Source organism: Chiloscyllium punctatum, chromosome 41 (genome assembly GCF_047496795.1).
Source record: "Chiloscyllium punctatum isolate Juve2018m chromosome 41, sChiPun1.3, whole genome shotgun sequence".
NCBI lineage: Eukaryota > Metazoa > Chordata > Chondrichthyes > Orectolobiformes > Hemiscylliidae > Chiloscyllium > Chiloscyllium punctatum.
In genome coordinates, this window is record NC_092779.1 from 517,978 (window position 1) to 533,701 (window position 15,724).

The window sequence follows — 15,724 nt, forward strand, 5'->3', positions numbered from 1 at the left end:
CCCTCTGTTTCAGCCCCTCTGATTCAGCCCCTCTGTTTCAGCCCCTCTGAATCAGCCCCTCTGATTCAGCCCCTCTGTTTCAGCCCCTCTGTTTCAGCCCCTCTGTTTCTCCCTCTGTTTCAGCCCCACTGTTTCTCACCCTCTGTTTCAGCCCCTCTGTTTCTCGCACTCTGTTTCAGCCCCTCTGTTTCTCGCCCTTTGTTTCAGCCCCTCTGTTTCTCGCCCTCTGTTTCAGCCCCTCTGTTTCTCGCCCTCTGTTTCAGCCCCTCTGTTTCTCGCCCTGTGTTTCAGTCCCTCTGTTTCTCGCCCCCTGTTTCAGCCCCTCTATTTCTCGCCCTCTGTTTCAGCCCCTCTGTTTCAGCCCCACTGTGTCAGCCCCTCTGTTTCAGACACTCTGTTTCTCGCGCTCTGTTTCAGCCCCTCTGTTTCCCGCCCTCTGTTTCAGCCCCTCTGTTTCTCGCCCTCTGTTTCAGCCCCTCTGATTCAGCCCCTCTGATTCAGCCCCTCTGAATCAGCCCCTCTGATTCAGCCCCTCTGTTTCAGCCCCTCTGTTTCAGCTCCTCTGTTTCTCGCCCTCTGTTTCAGCCCCTCTGTTTCTCACCCTCTGTTTCAGCCCCTCTGTTTCAGCCCCGCTGTTTCTCGCCCTCTGTTTCAGCCCCTCTGTTTCTCGCCCTCTGTTTCAGCCCCTCTGATTCAGCCCCTCTGGTTCTCGCCCTCTGTTTCTCGCCCTCTTTTTCAGCCCCTCTGTTTCTTGCCCTCTGTTTCAGCCCCTCTGTTTCAGCCCCTCTGTTTCAGCGCCTCTGTTTCTCGCCCTCTGTTTCAGCCCCTCTGTTTCTCACCCTCTGTTTCAGCCCCTCTGTTTCTCGCCCTCTGTTTCAGTACCCTCTATTTCTCGCACTCTGTTTCAGCCCCTCTGTTTCAGCCCCACTGTTTCAGCCCCTCTGTTTCAGCCCCTCTGTTTCTCGCCCTCTCTTTCAGCCCCTCTGTTTCTCGCCCTCTGTTTCAGCCCCTCTGTTTCTCGCCCTCTGTTTCTCGCCCTCTGTTTCAGCCCCTCTGTTTCAGTCCCTCTGTTTCTCGCCCTTTGTTTCTCTCCTTCTGTTTCAGCCCCTCTGATTCTCGCCCTCTGTTTCAGCCCCTCTGTTTCCTGCCCTCTGTTTCAGCCCCTCTGTTTCTCGCCCTCTGTTTCAGCCTCTCTGTTTCAGCACCTCTGTTTCTCGCCCTCTGATTCAGACCCTCTGTTTCAGCCCCTCTGTTTCAGTCCCTCTGTTTCTCGCCCTCTGTTTCTCGCCCTCTGTTTCAGCCCCTCTGTTTCTCGCCCTCTGTTTCAGTCCCTCTGTTTCTCGCCCTCTGTTTCAGCCCCTCTATTTCTCGCCCTCTGTTTCAGCCCCTCTGTTTCTCGCCCTCTGTTTCAGCCCCTCTGTTTCAGCCCCTCTGTTTCAGCCCCTCCGTTTCTCGCCCTCTGTTTCAGCCCCTCTGTTTCTCGCCCTCTGTTTCAGCCCCTCTGTTTCTCGCCCTCTGTTTCAGTCCCTCTGTTTCGCGCTCTCTGTTTCAGCCCCTCTGTTTCAGTCCCTCTGTTTCTCGCCCTCTGTTTCTGCCCGTCTGTTTCTCGCCCTCTGTTTCAGCCCCTCTGTTTGTCGCCCTCTGTTTCAGCCCCTCTGGTTCTCACCCTCTGTTTCAGACCCTCTGATTCAGCCCCTCTGTTTCAGCCCCTCTGAATCAGCCCCTCTGATTCAGCCCCTCTTGTTCAGCCCCTCTGTTTCAGCCCCTCTGTTTCTCGCCCTCTGTTTCAGCCCCTCTGTTTCAGCCCCACTCTGTCAGCCCCTCTGTTTCAGCCACTCTATTTCTCGCCCTCTGTTTCAGCAGCTCTGTTTCAGCGCCACTGTATCAGCCCCTCTCTTTCAGCCCCTCTGTTTCTCGCCCTCTGCTTCAGCCCCTCTGTTTCTCGCCCTCTGTTTCAGCCCCTCTGTTTCAGTCCCTCTGTTTCAGTCCCTCTGTTTCTCGCCCTCTGTTTCTCGCCCTCTGTTTCAGACCCTCTGTTTCAGCCCCTCTGTTTCAGCCCCTCTGTTTCTCGCCCTCTGTTTCAGCCCCTCTGTTCAGCCCCTCTGTTTCAGCCCCTCTGTTTCTCGCCCTCTGTTTCAGCCCCTCTGTTTCTTGCCCGCTGTTTCAGCCCCTCTGTTTCTCGCCCTATGTTTCAGCCTCTCTGTTTCAGCCCCTCTGTTTCTCGCCCTCTGTTTCAGCCCCTCTGTTTCTCGCCCTCTGTTTCAGCCCCTCTGTTTCAGCCCCTCTGTTTCAGTCCCTCTGTTTCTCGCCCTCTGTTTCTCGCCCTCTGCTTCAGCCCCTCTCTTTCTCACCCTCTGTTTCAGTCCCTCTGTTTCTCGCCCTCTGTTTAAGCCCCTCTATTTCTCGCCCTCTGTTTCAGCCCCTCTGTTTCAGCCCCACTGTGTCAGCCCCTCTGTTTCAGACCCTCTGTATCTCGCCCTCTGTTTCAGCCCCTCTGTTTCTCGCCCTCTGTTTCAGCCCCTCTGTTTCTCGCCCTCTGTTTCAGCCCCTCTGTTTCATTCCCTCTGTTTCTCGCCCTCTGTTTCTCGCCCTCTGTTTCAGCCCCTCTGTTTCTCGCCCTCTGTTTCAGCCCCTCTGTTTCTCGCCCTCTGTTTCAGCCCCTCTGTTTCAGCCCCTCTGTTTCAGCCCCTCTGTTTCTCGCCCTCTGTTTCATCCCCTCTGTTTCTTGCCCTCTGTTTCAGCCCCTCTGTTTCTCGCCCTCCGTTTCAGCCCCTCTGTTTCAGCCCCTCTGTTTCTGCCCCTCTGTTTCAGCCCCTCTGTTTCTCGCCCTCTGTTTCAGCCCCTCTGTTTCTCGCCCTCTGTTTCAGACCCTCTGTTTATCACCCTCTGTTTCAGCCCCTCTGATTCAGCCCCTCTGTTTCAGCCCCTCTGATTCATCCCCTCTGTTTCAGCCCCTCTATTTCAGCCTCTCTGTTTAAGCCCCTCTGATTCAGCCCCTCTGTTTCAGGCTCTCTGTTTCAGCCCGTCTGTTTCAGCCCCTCTGTTTCAGCCCCTCTGTTTCTCGCACTCTGTTTCTCGACCGCTGTTTCAGTCCCTTAGTTTCTCGCCCACTGTTTCAGCCCCTCTGTTTCAGCCCCTCTGTTTCTTGCCCTCTGTTTCAGCCCTTCTGATTCAGCCCCTCTGATTCAGCCCCTCTGTTTCTCGCCCTCTGTTTCAGCCCCTCTGTTTCTGCCCTTCTGTTTCAGCCTCTCTGTTTCAGCGCCTCTGTTTCTTGCCCTCTGTTTCAGCCCCTCTGTTTCTCGAAATCTGTTTCAGTACCTCTGTTTCTCGACCTCTGTTTCAGTCCCTCTGTTTCTCGCCATCTGTTTCAGCCCCTCTGTTTCGCGCTCTCTGTTTCAGCCCCTCTGTTTCTGCTCCTCTGTTTCTCGCCCTCTGTTTCTGCCCCTCGGTTTCTCGCCCTCTGTTTCAGCCCCTCTGTTTCTCGCCCTCTTTTTCAGCCCCTCTGATTAAGCCACTCTGTTTCATGTCCTCTGATTAAGCCCCTCTGATTCAGCCCCTCTGAATCAGCCCCTCTGATTCAGCCCCTCTGTTTCAGCCCCTCTGTTTCAGCCCCTCTGTTTCTCGCCCTCTGTTTTAGCCCCTCTGTTTCTCACCCTCTGTTTCAGCCCCTATGTTTCAGCCCCTCTGTTTCTCGCCCTCTTTTTCAGCCCCTCTGTTTCTCGCCCTCTGTTTCAGCCCCTCTGTTTCAGCCCCTCTGTTTCAGCCCCTCTGTTTCTCGCCCTCTGTTTCAGCCCCTCTGTTTCTCGCCCTCTGTTTCAGCCCGTCTATTTCTCGCCCTCTGTTTCAGCCCCTCTGTTTTAGCCCCACTGTTTCAGCCCCTTTGTTTCAGCCCCTCTGTTTCTCGCCCTCTGTTTCAGCCGCTCTGTTTCTCGCCCTCTGTATCAGCCCCTCTGTTTCAGCCCCTCTGTTTCAGTCCCTCTGTTTCTCGCCCTCTGTTTCAGCCCCTCTGTTTCAGCCCCTCTGTTTCACGCCCTCTGTTTCAGCCCCTCTGTTTCTTGCCCTCTGTTTCAGCCACTCTGTATCTCGCCCTCTGTTTCAGCCTCTCTGTATCTCGCCCTCTGTTTCAGCCCCTCTGTTTCAGCCCCTCTGTTTCAGCCACTCTGTTTCAGCCCTCTGTTTCTCGCCCTCTGTTTCAGGCCCTCTGTTTCTCGCCCTCTGTTTCAGTCTCTCTGTTTCTCGCCCTCTGTTTCAGCTCCTCTCTTTCAGCCCCTCTGTATCTCGCCCTCTGTTTCAGCCCCTCTGTTTCTCGCCCTCTGTATCAGCCGCTTTGTTTCAGCCCCTCTGTTTCAGCCCCTCTTTTTCAGCCCCTCTATTTCTCGCCCTCTGTTTCTCGCCCTCTGCTTCAGCCCCTCTGTTTCTCGCCCTCTGTTTCAGCCCCTCTGTTTCAGCCCCTCTGATTCAGCCCGTCTGATTCAGCCCCTCTGTTTCTCGCCCTCTGTTTCAGCCACTCTGTTTCAGCCCCTCTGTTTCTTGCCCTCTGTTTCAGCCCCTCTGTTTCAGCCCCTCTGTTTCAGCCCCTCTGTTTCTCGCCCTCTGTTTCAGCCCCTCTGTTTCTCGCCCTCTGTTTCAGTCCCTCTGTTTCGCGCTCTCTGTTCCAGCCCCTTTGTTTCAGTCCCTCTGTTTCTCGCCCTCTGTTTCTGCACGTCTGTTTCTCGCCCTCTGTTTCAGCCCCTCTGTTTCTCGCCCTCTGTTTCAGCCCCTCTGTTTCTCGCCCTCTGTTTCAGCCCCTCTGATTCAGCCCCTCTGTTTCAGCGCCTCTGAATCAGCCCCTCTGATTCAGCCCCTCTGTTTCAGCCCCTCTGTTTCAGCCCCTCTGTTTCTCCCTCTGTTTCAGCCCCACTGTTTCTCACCCTCTGTTTCAGCCCCTCTGTTTCAGCCCCTCTGTTTCTCGCACTCTGTTTCAGCCCCTCTGTTTCTCGCCCTCTGTTTCAGCCCCTCTGTTTCTCGCCCTCTGTTTTAGCCCCTCTGTTTCTCGCCCTCTGTTTCAGCCCCTCAGTTTCTCGCCCTCTGTTTCAGCCCCTCTGATTCAGCCCCTCTGTTTCAGCCCCTCTGAATCAGCCCATCTGATTCAGCCCCTCTGTTTCAGCCCCTCTGTTTCAGCCCCTCTGTTTCTCCCTCTGTTTCAGCCCCACTGCTTCTCACCCTCTGTTTCAGCCCCTCTGTTTCTCGCACTCTGTTTCAGCCCCACTGTTTCTCGCCCTCTGTTTCAGCCCCTCTGTTTCTCGCCCTCTGTTTCAGCCCCTCTGTTTCTCGCCCTCTGTTTCTGCCCCTCTGTTTCAGCCCAACTGTTTCTCGCCCTCTGTTTCTGCCACTCTGTTTCAGACCCTCGGTATCTCGCCCTCTCTTTCAGCCCCTCTGTTTCTCGCCCTCTGTTTAAGCCCCTCTGTTTCTCGCCCTCTGTTTCAGCCCCTCGGATTCAGCCCGTCTGATTCAGCCCCTCTGTTTCTCGCCCTCTGTTTCAGCCACTCTGTTTCAGCCGCTCTGTTTCTCGCCCTCTGTTTAAGCCCGTCTGTTTCTCGCCCTCTGTTTCAGCCCCTCTGTTTCTCGCCCTCTGTTTCAGTCCCTCTGTTTCGCGCTCTCTGTTTCAGCCCCTCTGTTTCAGTCCCTCTGTTTCTAGCCCTCTGTTTTTGCCCGTCTGTTTCTCGCCCTCTTTTTCAGCCCCTCTGTTTCTCGCCATCTGTTTCAGCCACTCTGATTCTCGCCCTCTGTTTCAGCCCCTCTGATTCAGCCCCTCTGTTTCAGCCCCTCTGAATCAGCCCCTCTGATTCAGCCCCTCTGTTTCAGCCCCTCTGTTTCTCGCCCTCTGTTTCAGCCCCTCTGTTTCTCGCCCTCTGTTTCAGTCCCTCTGTTTCTCGCCCTCTGTTTCAGCCCCTCTGTTTCTCGCCCTCTGTTTCAGCTCCTCTGATTCAGCCCCTCTGTTTCTCGCCCTCTGTTTCAGGCCCTCTGTTTCACGCCCTCTTTTTCAGCCCCTCTGTTTCTTGCCCTCTGTTTCAGCCCCTCTGTTTCAGCCCCTCTGTTTCAGCCCCTCTGTTTCTCGCCCTCTGTTTCAGCCCCTCTGTTTCTCACCCTTTGTTTCAGCCCCTCTGTTTCTCACCCTCTGTTTCAGCACCTCCATTTCTCGCCCTCTGTTTCAGCCCCTCTGTTTCAGCCCCACTGTGTCAGCCCCTCTGTTTCAGCCCCTCTGTTTCTCGCCCTCTGTTTCAGCCCCTCTGTTTCTCGCCCTCTGTTTCTGCCCCTCTGTTTCAGCCCAACTGTTTCTCGCCCTCTGTTTCTGCCACTCTGTTTCAGCCCCTCGGTATCTCGCCCTCTGTTTCAGCCCCTCTGTTTCTCGCCCTCTGTTTAAGCCCCTCTGTTTCTCGCCCTCTGTTTCAGCCCCTCTGATTCAGCCCGTCTGATTCAGCCCCTCTGTTTCTCGCCCTCTGTTTCAGCCACTCTGTTTCAGCCCCTCTGTTTCTCGCCCTCTGTTTCAGCCGCTCTGTTTCTCGCCCTCTGTTTAAGCCCGTCTGTTTCTCGCCCTCTGTTTCAGCCCCTCTGTTTCTCGCCCTCTGTTTCAGTCCCTCTGTTTCGCACTCTCTGTTTCAGCCCCTCTGTTTCAGTCCCTCTGTTTCTAGCCCTCTGTTTTTGCCCGTCTGTTTCTCGCCCTCTTTTTCAGCCCCTCTGTTTCTCGCCATCTGTTTCAGCCCCTCTGATTCTCGCCCTCTGTTTCAGCCCCTCTGATTCAGCCCCTCTGTTTCAGCCCCTCTGAATCAGCCCCTCTGATTCAGCCCCTCTGTTTCAGCCCCTCTGTTTCTCGCCCTCTGTTTCAGCCCCTCTGTTTCTCGCCCTCTGTTTCAGTCCCTCTGTTTCTCGCCCTCTGTTTCAGCCCCTCTGTTTCTCGCCCTCTGTTTCAGCTCCTCTGATTCAGCCCCTCTGTTTCTCGCCCTCTGTTTCAGGCCCTCTGTTTCACGCCCTCTTTTTCAGCCCCTCTGTTTCTTGCCCTCTGTTTCAGCCCCTCTGTTTCAGCCCCTCTGTTTCAGCCCCTCTGTTTCTCGCCCTCTGTTTCAGCCCCTCTGTTTCTCACCCTTTGTTTCAGCCCCTCTGTTTCTCACCCTCTGTTTCAGCACCTCCATTTCTCGCCCTCTGTTTCAGCCCCTCTGTTTCAGCCCCACTGTGTCAGCCCCTCTGTTTCAGCCCCACTGTTTCTCGCCCTCTGTTTCAGCCCCTCTGTTTCAGCCCCTCTGTTTCAGTCCCTCTGTTTCTCGCCCTCTGTTTCTCGCCCTCTCTTTCAGCCCCTCTGTTTCTCGCCCTCTGTTTCAGCCCCTCTGTTTCTCGCCCTCTGTTTCTGCCCCTCTGTTTCAGCCCCTCTGTTTCAGCCCCTCTGTTTCAGCCCCTCTGTTTCTCGCCCTCTGTTTCAGCCCCTCTGTTTCTTGACCTCTGTTTCAGCCCCTCTGTTTCTCGCCCTCTGTTTCAGCCTCTCTGTTCAGCCCCTCTGTTTCTCGCCCTCTGATTCAGCCCCTCTGTTTCAGCCCCTCTGTTTCAGTCCCTCTGTTTCTCGCCCTCTGTTTCTCACCCTCTGTTTCAGCCCCTCTGTTTCTCGCCCTCTGTTTCAGTCCCTCTGTTTCTCGCCCTCTGTTTCAGCCTCTCCAATTCTCGCCCTCTGTTTCAGCCCCTCTGTTTCAGCCCCACTGTGACAGCCCCTCTGTTTCAGACCCTCTGTTTCTCGCCCTCTGTTTCAGCCCGTCTGTTTCTCGCCCACTGTTTCAGCCCCTCTGTTTCTCGTCGTGTGTTTCAGCCCCTCTGTTTCCGCCCCTCTGTTTCAGTCCCTCTGATTCTCGCCCTCTGTTTCTCGCCCTCTGTTTCAGCCCCTCTGTTTCTCGCCCTCTGTTTCAGCCCCTCTGTTTCTCGCCCTCTGTTTCAGCCCCTCTGTTTCAGCCCCTCTGTTTCAGCCCCACCGTTTATCGCCCTCTGTTTCTGCCCCTCTGTTTCTCGCCCTCTGTTACAGCCCCTCTGTTTCTCACCCTCTGTTTCTTGCCCTCTGTTTCGCGCTCTCTGTTTCAGCCCCTCTGTTTCAGTCCCTCTGTTTCTCGCCCTCTGTTTCTGCCCGTCTGTTTCTCGCCCTCTGTTTCAGCCCCTCTGTTTCTCGCCCTCTGTTTCAGCCCCTCTGTTTCTCGCCCTCTGTTTCAGACCCTCTGATTCAGCCCCTCTGTTTCAGCCCCTCTGAATCAGCCCCTCTGATTCAGCGCCTCTGTTTCAGCCCCTCTGTTTCAGCCCCTCTGTTTCTCGCCCTCTGTTTCAGCCCCTCTGTTTCAGCCCCACTGTGTCAGCCCCTCTGTTTCAGCCCCTCTATTTCTCGCCCTCTGTTTCAGCCCCTCTGTTTCAGCCCCACTGTGTCAGCCCCTCTGTTTCAGCCCCTCTGTTTCTCACCCTCTGTTTCAGCCCCTCTGTTTCTCGCCCTCTGTTTCAGCCCCTCTGTTTCAGCCCCTCTGTTTCAGTCCCTCTGTTTCTCGCCCTCTGTTTCTCGACCTCTGTTTCAGCCCCTCTGTTTCTCGCCCTCTGTTTCAGCCCCTCTGTTTCTCGCCCTCTGATTCAGCCCCTCTGTTTCTCGCCCTCTGTTTCAGCCCCTCTGTTTCAGCCCCTCTGTTTCTCGCCCTCTGTTTCAGTCCCTCTGTTTCTCGCCCCCTGTTTCAGCCCCTCTATTTCTCGCCCTCTGTTTCAGCCCCTCTGTTTCAGCCCCACTGTGTCAGCCCCTCTGTTTCAGACACTCTGTTTCTCGCGCTCTGTTTCAGCCCCTCTGTTTCCCGCCCTCTGTTTCAGCCCCTCTGTTTCTCGCCCTCTGTTTCAGCCCCTCTGATTCAGCCCCTCTGATTCAGCCCCTCTGAATCAGCCCCTCTGATTCAGCCCCTCTGTTTCAGCCCCTCTGTTTCAGCTCCTCTGTTTCTCGCCCTCTGTTTCAGCCCCTCTGTTTCTCACCCTCTGTTTCAGCCCCTCTGTTTCAGCCCCGCTGTTTCTCGCCCTCTGTTTCAGCCCCTCTGTTTCTCGCCCTCTGTTTCAGCCCCACTGATTCAGCCCCTCTGTTTCTCGCCCTCTGTTTCTCGCCCTCTTTTTCAGCCCCTCTGTTTCTTGCCCTCTGTTTCAGCCCCTCTGTTTCAGCCCCTCTGTTTCAGCGCCTCTGTTTCTCGCCCTCTGTTTAAGCCCCTCTGTTTCTCACCCTCTGTTTCAGCCCCTCTGTTTCTCGCCCTCTGTTTCAGTACCCTCTATTTCTCGCACTCTGTTTCAGCCCCTCTGTTTCAGCCCCCCTGTTTCAGCCCCTCTGTTTCAGCCCCTCTGTTTCTCGCCCTCTCTTTCAGCCCCTCTGTTTCTCGCCCTCTGTTTCAGCCCCTCTGTTTCTCGCCCTCTGTTTCTCGCCCTCTGTTTCAGCCCCTCTGTTTCAGTCCCTCTGTTTCTCGCCCTTTGTTTCTCGCCTTCTGTTTCAGCCCCTCTGATTCTCGACCTCTGTTTCAGCCCCTCTGTTTCCTGCCCTCTGTTTCAGCCCCTCTGTTTCTCGCCATCTGTTTCAGCCTCTCTGTTTCAGCCCCTCTGTTTCTCGCCCTCTGATTCAGCCCCTCTGTTTCAGCCCCTCTGTTTCCGTCCCTCTGTTTCTCGCCCTCTGTTTCTCGCCCTCTGTTTCAGCCCCTCTGTTTCTCGCCCTCTGTTTCAGTCCCTCTGTTTCTCGCCCTCTGTTTCAGCCCCTCTATTTCTCGCCCTCTGTTTCAGCCCCTCTGTTTCAGCCGCACTGTGTCAGCCCCACTGTTTCAGACCCTCTGTTTCTCGCCCTCTGTTTCAGCCCCTCTGTTTCTCGCCCTCTGTTTCAGCCCCTCTGTTTCTCGCCCTCTGTTTCAGCATCTCTGTTTCAGCCCCTCTGTTTCAGTCCCTCTGTTTCTCGCCCTCTGTTTCTCACCCTCTGTTTCAGCCACTCTGTTTCTCGCCCTCTGTTTCAGCCCCTCTGTTTCTCGCCCTCTGTTTCAGCCCCTCTGTTTCAGCCCCTCTGTTTCAGCCCCTCCGTTTCTCGCCCTCTGTTTCAGCCCCTCTGTTTCTCGCCCTCTGTTTCAGCCCCTCTGTTTCTCGCCCTCTGTTTCAGTCCCTCTGTTTCGCGCTCTCTGTTTCAGCCCCTCTGTTTCAGTCCCTCTGTTTCTCGCCCTCTGTTTCTGCCCGTATGTTTCTCGCCCTCTGTTTCAGCCCCTCTGTTTCTCGCCCTCTGTTTCAGCCCCTCTGTTTCTCGCCCTCTGTTTCAGACCCTCTGATTCAGCCACTCTGTTTCAGCCCCTCTGAATCAGCCCCTCTGATTCCGGCCCTCTGTTTCAGCCCCTCTTTTTCAGCCCCTCTGTTTCTCGCCCTCTGTTTCAGCCCCTCTGTTTCAGCCCCACTCTGTCAGCCCCTCTGTTTCAGCCACTCTATTTCTCGCCCTCTGTTTCAGCCCCTCTGTTTCAGCCCCACTGTATCAGCCCCTCTCTTTCAGCCCCTCTGTTTCTCGCCCTCTGCTTCAGCCCCTCTGTTTCTCGCCCTCTGTTTCAGCCCCTCTGTTTCTCGCCCTCTGTTTCAGACCCTCTGTTTCAGCCCCTCTGTTTCAGCCCCTCTGTTTCTCGCCCTCTTTTTCAGCCCCTCTGTTTCTTGCCCTCTGTTTCAGCCCCTCTGTTTCAGCCCCTCTGTTTCAGCCGCTTTGTTTCTCGCCCTCTCTTTCAGCCCCTCTGTTTCTCACCCTTTGTTTCAGCCCCTCTGTTTCTCACACTCTGTTTCAGCCCCTCCATTTCTCGCCCTCTGTTTCAGCCCCTCTGTTTCAGCCCCACTGTGTCAGCCCCTCTGTTTCAGCCCCACTGTTTCTCGCCCTCTGTTTCAGCCCCTCTGTTTCAGCCCCTCTGTTTCAGTCCCTCTGTTTCTCGCCCTCTGTTTCTCGCCCTCTGTTTCAGCCCCTCTGTTTCTCGCCCTCTGTTTCAGCCCCTCTGTTTCTCGCCCTCTGTTTCAGCCTCTCTGCTTCCGCCCCTCTGTTTCTCGCCCTCTGATTCAGCCCCTCTGTTTCAGCCCCTCTGTTTCAGTCCCTCTGTTTCTCGCCCTCTGTTTCTCACCCTCTGTTTCAGCCCCTCTGTTTCTCGCCCTCTGTTTCAGTCCCTCTGTTTCTCGCCCTCTGTTTCAGCCCCTCCAATTCTCGCCCTCTGTTTCAGCCCCTCTGTTTCAGCCCCACTGTGACAGCCCCTCTGTTTCAGACCCTCTGTTTCTCGCCCTCTGTTTCAGCCCGTCTGTTTCTCGCCCACTGTTTCAGCCCCTCTGTTTCTCGTCGTCTGTTTCAGCCGCTCTGTTTCCGCCCCTCTGTTTCAGTCCCTCTGATTCTCGCCCTCTGTTTCTCGCCCTCTGTTTCAGCCCCTCTGTTTCTCGCCCTCTGTTTCAGCCCCTCTGTTTCTCGCCCTCTGTTTCAGCCCCTCTGTTTCAGCCCCTCTGTTTCAGCCCCTCCGTTTATCGCCCTCTGTTTCTGCCCCTCTGTTTCTCGCCCTCTGTTACAGCCCCTCTGTTTCTCACCCTCTGTTTCTTGCCCTCTGTTTCGCGCTCTCTGTTTCAGCCCCTCTGTTTCAGTCCCTCTGTTTCTCGCCCTCTGTTTCTGCCCGTCTGTTTCTCGCCCTCTGTTTCAGCCCCTCTGTTTCTCGCCCTCTGTTTCAGCCCCTCTGTTTCTCGCCCTCTGTTTCAGACCCTCTGATTCAGCCCCTCTGTTTCAGCCCCTCTGAATCAGCCCCTCTGATTCAGCCCCTCTGTTTCAGCCCCTCTGTTTCAGCCCCTCTGTTTCTCGCCCTCTGTTTCAGCCCCTCTGTTTCAGCCCCACTGTGTCAGCCCCTCTGTTTCAGCCCCTCTGTTTCTCGCCCTCTGTTTCAGCCCCTCTGTTTCTCGCCCTCTGACTCAGCCCCTCTGTTTCTCGCACTCTGTTTCAGCCCCTCTGTTTCTCGCCCTCTGTTTCAGCCTCTCTGTTTCAGCCCCTCTGTTTCTCGCCCTCTGATTCAGCCCCTCTGTTTCAGCCCCTCTGTTTCATTCCCTCTGTTTCTCGCCCTCTGTTTCTCGCCCTCTGTTTCAGCAACTCTGTTTCTCGCCCTCTGTTTCAGTCCCTCTGTTTCTCGCCCTCTGTTTCAGCCCCTCTATTTCTCGCCCTCTGTTTCAGCCCCTCTGTTTCAGCCGCACTGTGTCAGCCCCACTGTTTCAGACCCTCTGTTTCTCGCCCTCTGTTTCAGCCCCTCTGTTTCTCGCCCTCTGTTTCAGCCCCTCTGTTTCTCGCCCTCTGTTTCAGCATCTCTGTTTCAGCCCCTCTGTTTCAGTCCCTCTGTTTCTCGCCCTCTGTTTCTCACCCTCTGTTTCAGCCACTCTGTTTCTCGCCCTCTGTTTCAGCCCCTCTGTTTCTCGCCCTCTGTTTCAGCCCCTCTGTTTCAGCCCCTCTGTTTCAGCCCCTCCGTTTCTCGCCCTCTGTTTCAGCCCCTCTGTTTCTCGCCCTCTGTTTCAGCCCCTCTGTTTCTCGCCCTCTGTTTCAGTCCCTCTGTTTCGCGCTCTCTGTTTCAGCCCCTCTGTTTCAGTCCCTCTGTTTCTCGCCCTCTGTTTCTGCCCGTCTGTTTCTCGCCCTCTGTTTCAGCCCCTCTGTTTCTCGCCCTCTGTTTCAGCCCCTCTGTTTCTCGCCCTCTGTTTCAGACCCTCTGATTCAGCCCCTCTGTTTCAGCCCCTCTGAATCAGCCCCTCTGATTCAGCCCCTCTGTTTCAGCCCCTCTGTTTCAGCCCCTCTGTTTCTCGCCCTCTGTTTCAGCCCCTCTGTTTCAGCCCCACTCTGTCAGCCCCTCTGTTTCAGCCCCTCTGTTTCTCGCCCTCTGTTTCAGCTCCTCTGTTTCTTGCACTCTGTTTCAGCCACTCTGTTCCTCGCCCTCTGTTTCAGCCTCTCTGTTTCTCGCCCTCTGTTTCACCTCCTCTGTTTCTCGCCCTCTGTTTCAGCCCCTCTGATTCTCGCCCTCTGTTTCAGCCCCTCTGTTTCAGCCCCTCTGTTTCTCGCCCTCTATTTCAGCCCCTCTGTTTCTCGCCCTCTGTTTCAGCTCCTCTGTTTCTCGCCCTCTGTTTCAGCCCTCTGTTTCAGCCCCTCTGTTTCAGCCCCTCTGTTTCAGCCCCTCTGTTTCTCGCCCTCTGCTTCAGCCCCTCTGTTTCTCGCCCTCTGTTTCAGCCCCTCAGTTTCAGTCCCTCTGTTTCAGTCCCTCTGTTTCTCGCCCTCTGTTTCTCGCCCTCTGTTTCAGACCCTCTGTTTCAGCCCCTCTGTTTCAGCCCCTCTGTTTCTCGCCCTCTTTTTCAGCCCCTCTGTTTCTTGCCCTCTGTTTCAGCCCCTCTGTTTCAGCCCCTCTGTTTCAGCCCCTCTGTTTCTCGCCCTCTGTTTCAGCCCCTCTGTTTCTCACCCTTTGTTTCAGCCCCTCTGTTTCTCACCCTCTGTTTCAGCCCCTCCATTTCTCGCCCTCAGTTTCAGCCCCTCTGTTTCAGCCCCACTGTGTCAGCCCCTCTGTTTCAGCCCCACTGTTTCTCGCCCTCTGTTTCAGCCCCTCTGTTTCAGCCCCTCTGTTTCAGTCCCTCTGTTTCTCGCCCTCTGTTTCTCGCCCTCTGTTTCAGCCCCTCTGTTTCTCGCCCTCTGTTTCAGCCCCTCTGTTTCTCGCCCTCTGTTTCAGCCTCTCTGCTTCAGCCCCACTGTTTCTCGCCCTCTGATTCAGCCCCTCTGTTTCAGCCCCACGGTTTCAGTCCCTCTGTTTCTCGCCCTCTGTTTCTCACCCTCTGTTTCAGCCCCTCTGTTTCTCGCCCTCTGTTTCAGTCCCTCTGTTTCTCGCCCTCTGTTTCAGCCCCTCCAATTCTCGCCCTCTGTTTCAGCCCCTCTGTTTCAGCCCAACTGTGACAGCCCCTCTGTTTCAGACCCTCTGTTTCTCGCCCTCTGTTTCAGCCCGTCTGTTTCTCGCCCACTGTTTCAGCCCCTCTGTTTCTCGTCGTCTGTTTCAGCCGCTCTGTTTCCGCCCCTCTGTTTCAGTCCCTCTGATTCTCGCCCTCTGTTTCTCGCCCTCTGTTTTAGCCCCTCTGTTTCTCGCCCTCTGTTTCAGCCCCTCTGTTTCTCGCCCTCTGTTTCAGCCCCTCTGTTTCTCGCCCTCTGTTTCAGCCCCTCTGTTTCTCGCCCTCTGTTTCTGCCCCTCTGTTTCTCGCCCTCTGTTACAGCCCCTCTGTTTCTCACCCTCTGTTTCTTGCCCTCTGTTTCGCGCTCTCTGTTTCAGCCCCTCTGTTTCAGTCCCTCTGTTTCTCGCCCTCTGTTTCTGCCCGTCTGTTTCTCGCCCTCTGTTTCAGCCCCTCTGTTTCTCGCCCTCTGTTTCAGCCCCTCTGTTTCTCGCCCTCTGTTTCAGACCCTCTGAATCAGCCCCTCTGTTTCAGCCCCTCTGAATCAGCCCCTCTGATTGAGCCCCTCTGTTTCAGCCCCTCTGTTTCAGCCCCTCTGTTTCTCGCCCTCTGTTTCAGCCCCTCTGTTTCAGCCCCACTGTGTCAGCCCCTCTGTTTCAGCCCCTCTGTTTCTCGCCCTCTGTTTCAGCCCCTCTGTTTCTCGCCCTCTGATTCAGCCCCTCTGTTTCTCGCCCTCTGTTTCAGCCCCTCTGTTTCAGCCCCTCTGTTTCTCGCCCTCTGTTTCAGTCCCTCTGTTTCTCACCCCCTGTTTCAGCCCCTCTATTTCTCGCCCTCTGTTTCAGCCCCTCTGTTTCAGCCCCACTGTGTCAGCCCCTCTGTTTCAGACACTCTGTTTCTCGCGCTCTGTTTCAGCCCCCCTGTTTCCCGCCCTCTGTTTCAGCCCCTCTGTTTCTCGCCCTCTGTTTCAGCCCCTCTGATTCAGCCCCTCTGATTCAGCCCCTCTGAATCAGCCCCTCTGATTCAGCCCCTCTGTTTCAGCCCCTCTGTTTCAGCTCCTCTGTTTCTCGCCCTCTGTTTCAGCCCCTCTGTTTCTCACCCTCTGTTTCAGCCCCTCTGTTTCAGCCCCGCTGTTTCTCGCCCTCTGTTTCAGCCCCTCTGTTTCTCGCCCTCTGTTTCAGCCCCTCTGATTCAGCCCCTCTGTTTCTCGCCCTCTGTTTCTCGCCCTCTTTTTCAGCCCCTCTGTTTCTTGCCCTCTGTTTCAGCCCCTCTGTTTCAGCCCCTCTGTTTCAGCGCCTCTGTTTCTCACCCTCTGTTTCAGCCCCTCTGTTTCTCGCCCTCTGTTTCAGTACCCTCTATTTCTCGCACTCTGTTTCAGCCCCTCTGTTTCAGCCCCACTGTTTCAGCCCCTCTGTTTCAGCCCCTCTGTTTCTCGCCCTCTCTTTCAGCCCCTCTGTTTCTCGCCCTCTGTTTCAGTACCCTCTATTTCTCGCACTCTGTTTCAGCCCCTCTGTTTCAGCCCCACTGTTTCAGCGCCTCTGTTTCTCACCCTCTGTTTCAGCCCCTCTGTTTCTCGCCCTCTGTTTCAGTACCCTCTATTTCTCGCACTCTGTTTCAGCCCCTCTGTTTCAGCCCCTCTGTTTCAGCCCCTCTGTTTCAGCCCCTCTGTTTCTCACCCTCTGTTTCAGCCCCTCTGTTTCTCGCCCTCTGTTTCAGTACCCTCTATTTCTCGCACTCTGTTTCAGCCCCTCTGTTTCAGCCCCTCTGTTTCAGCCCCTCT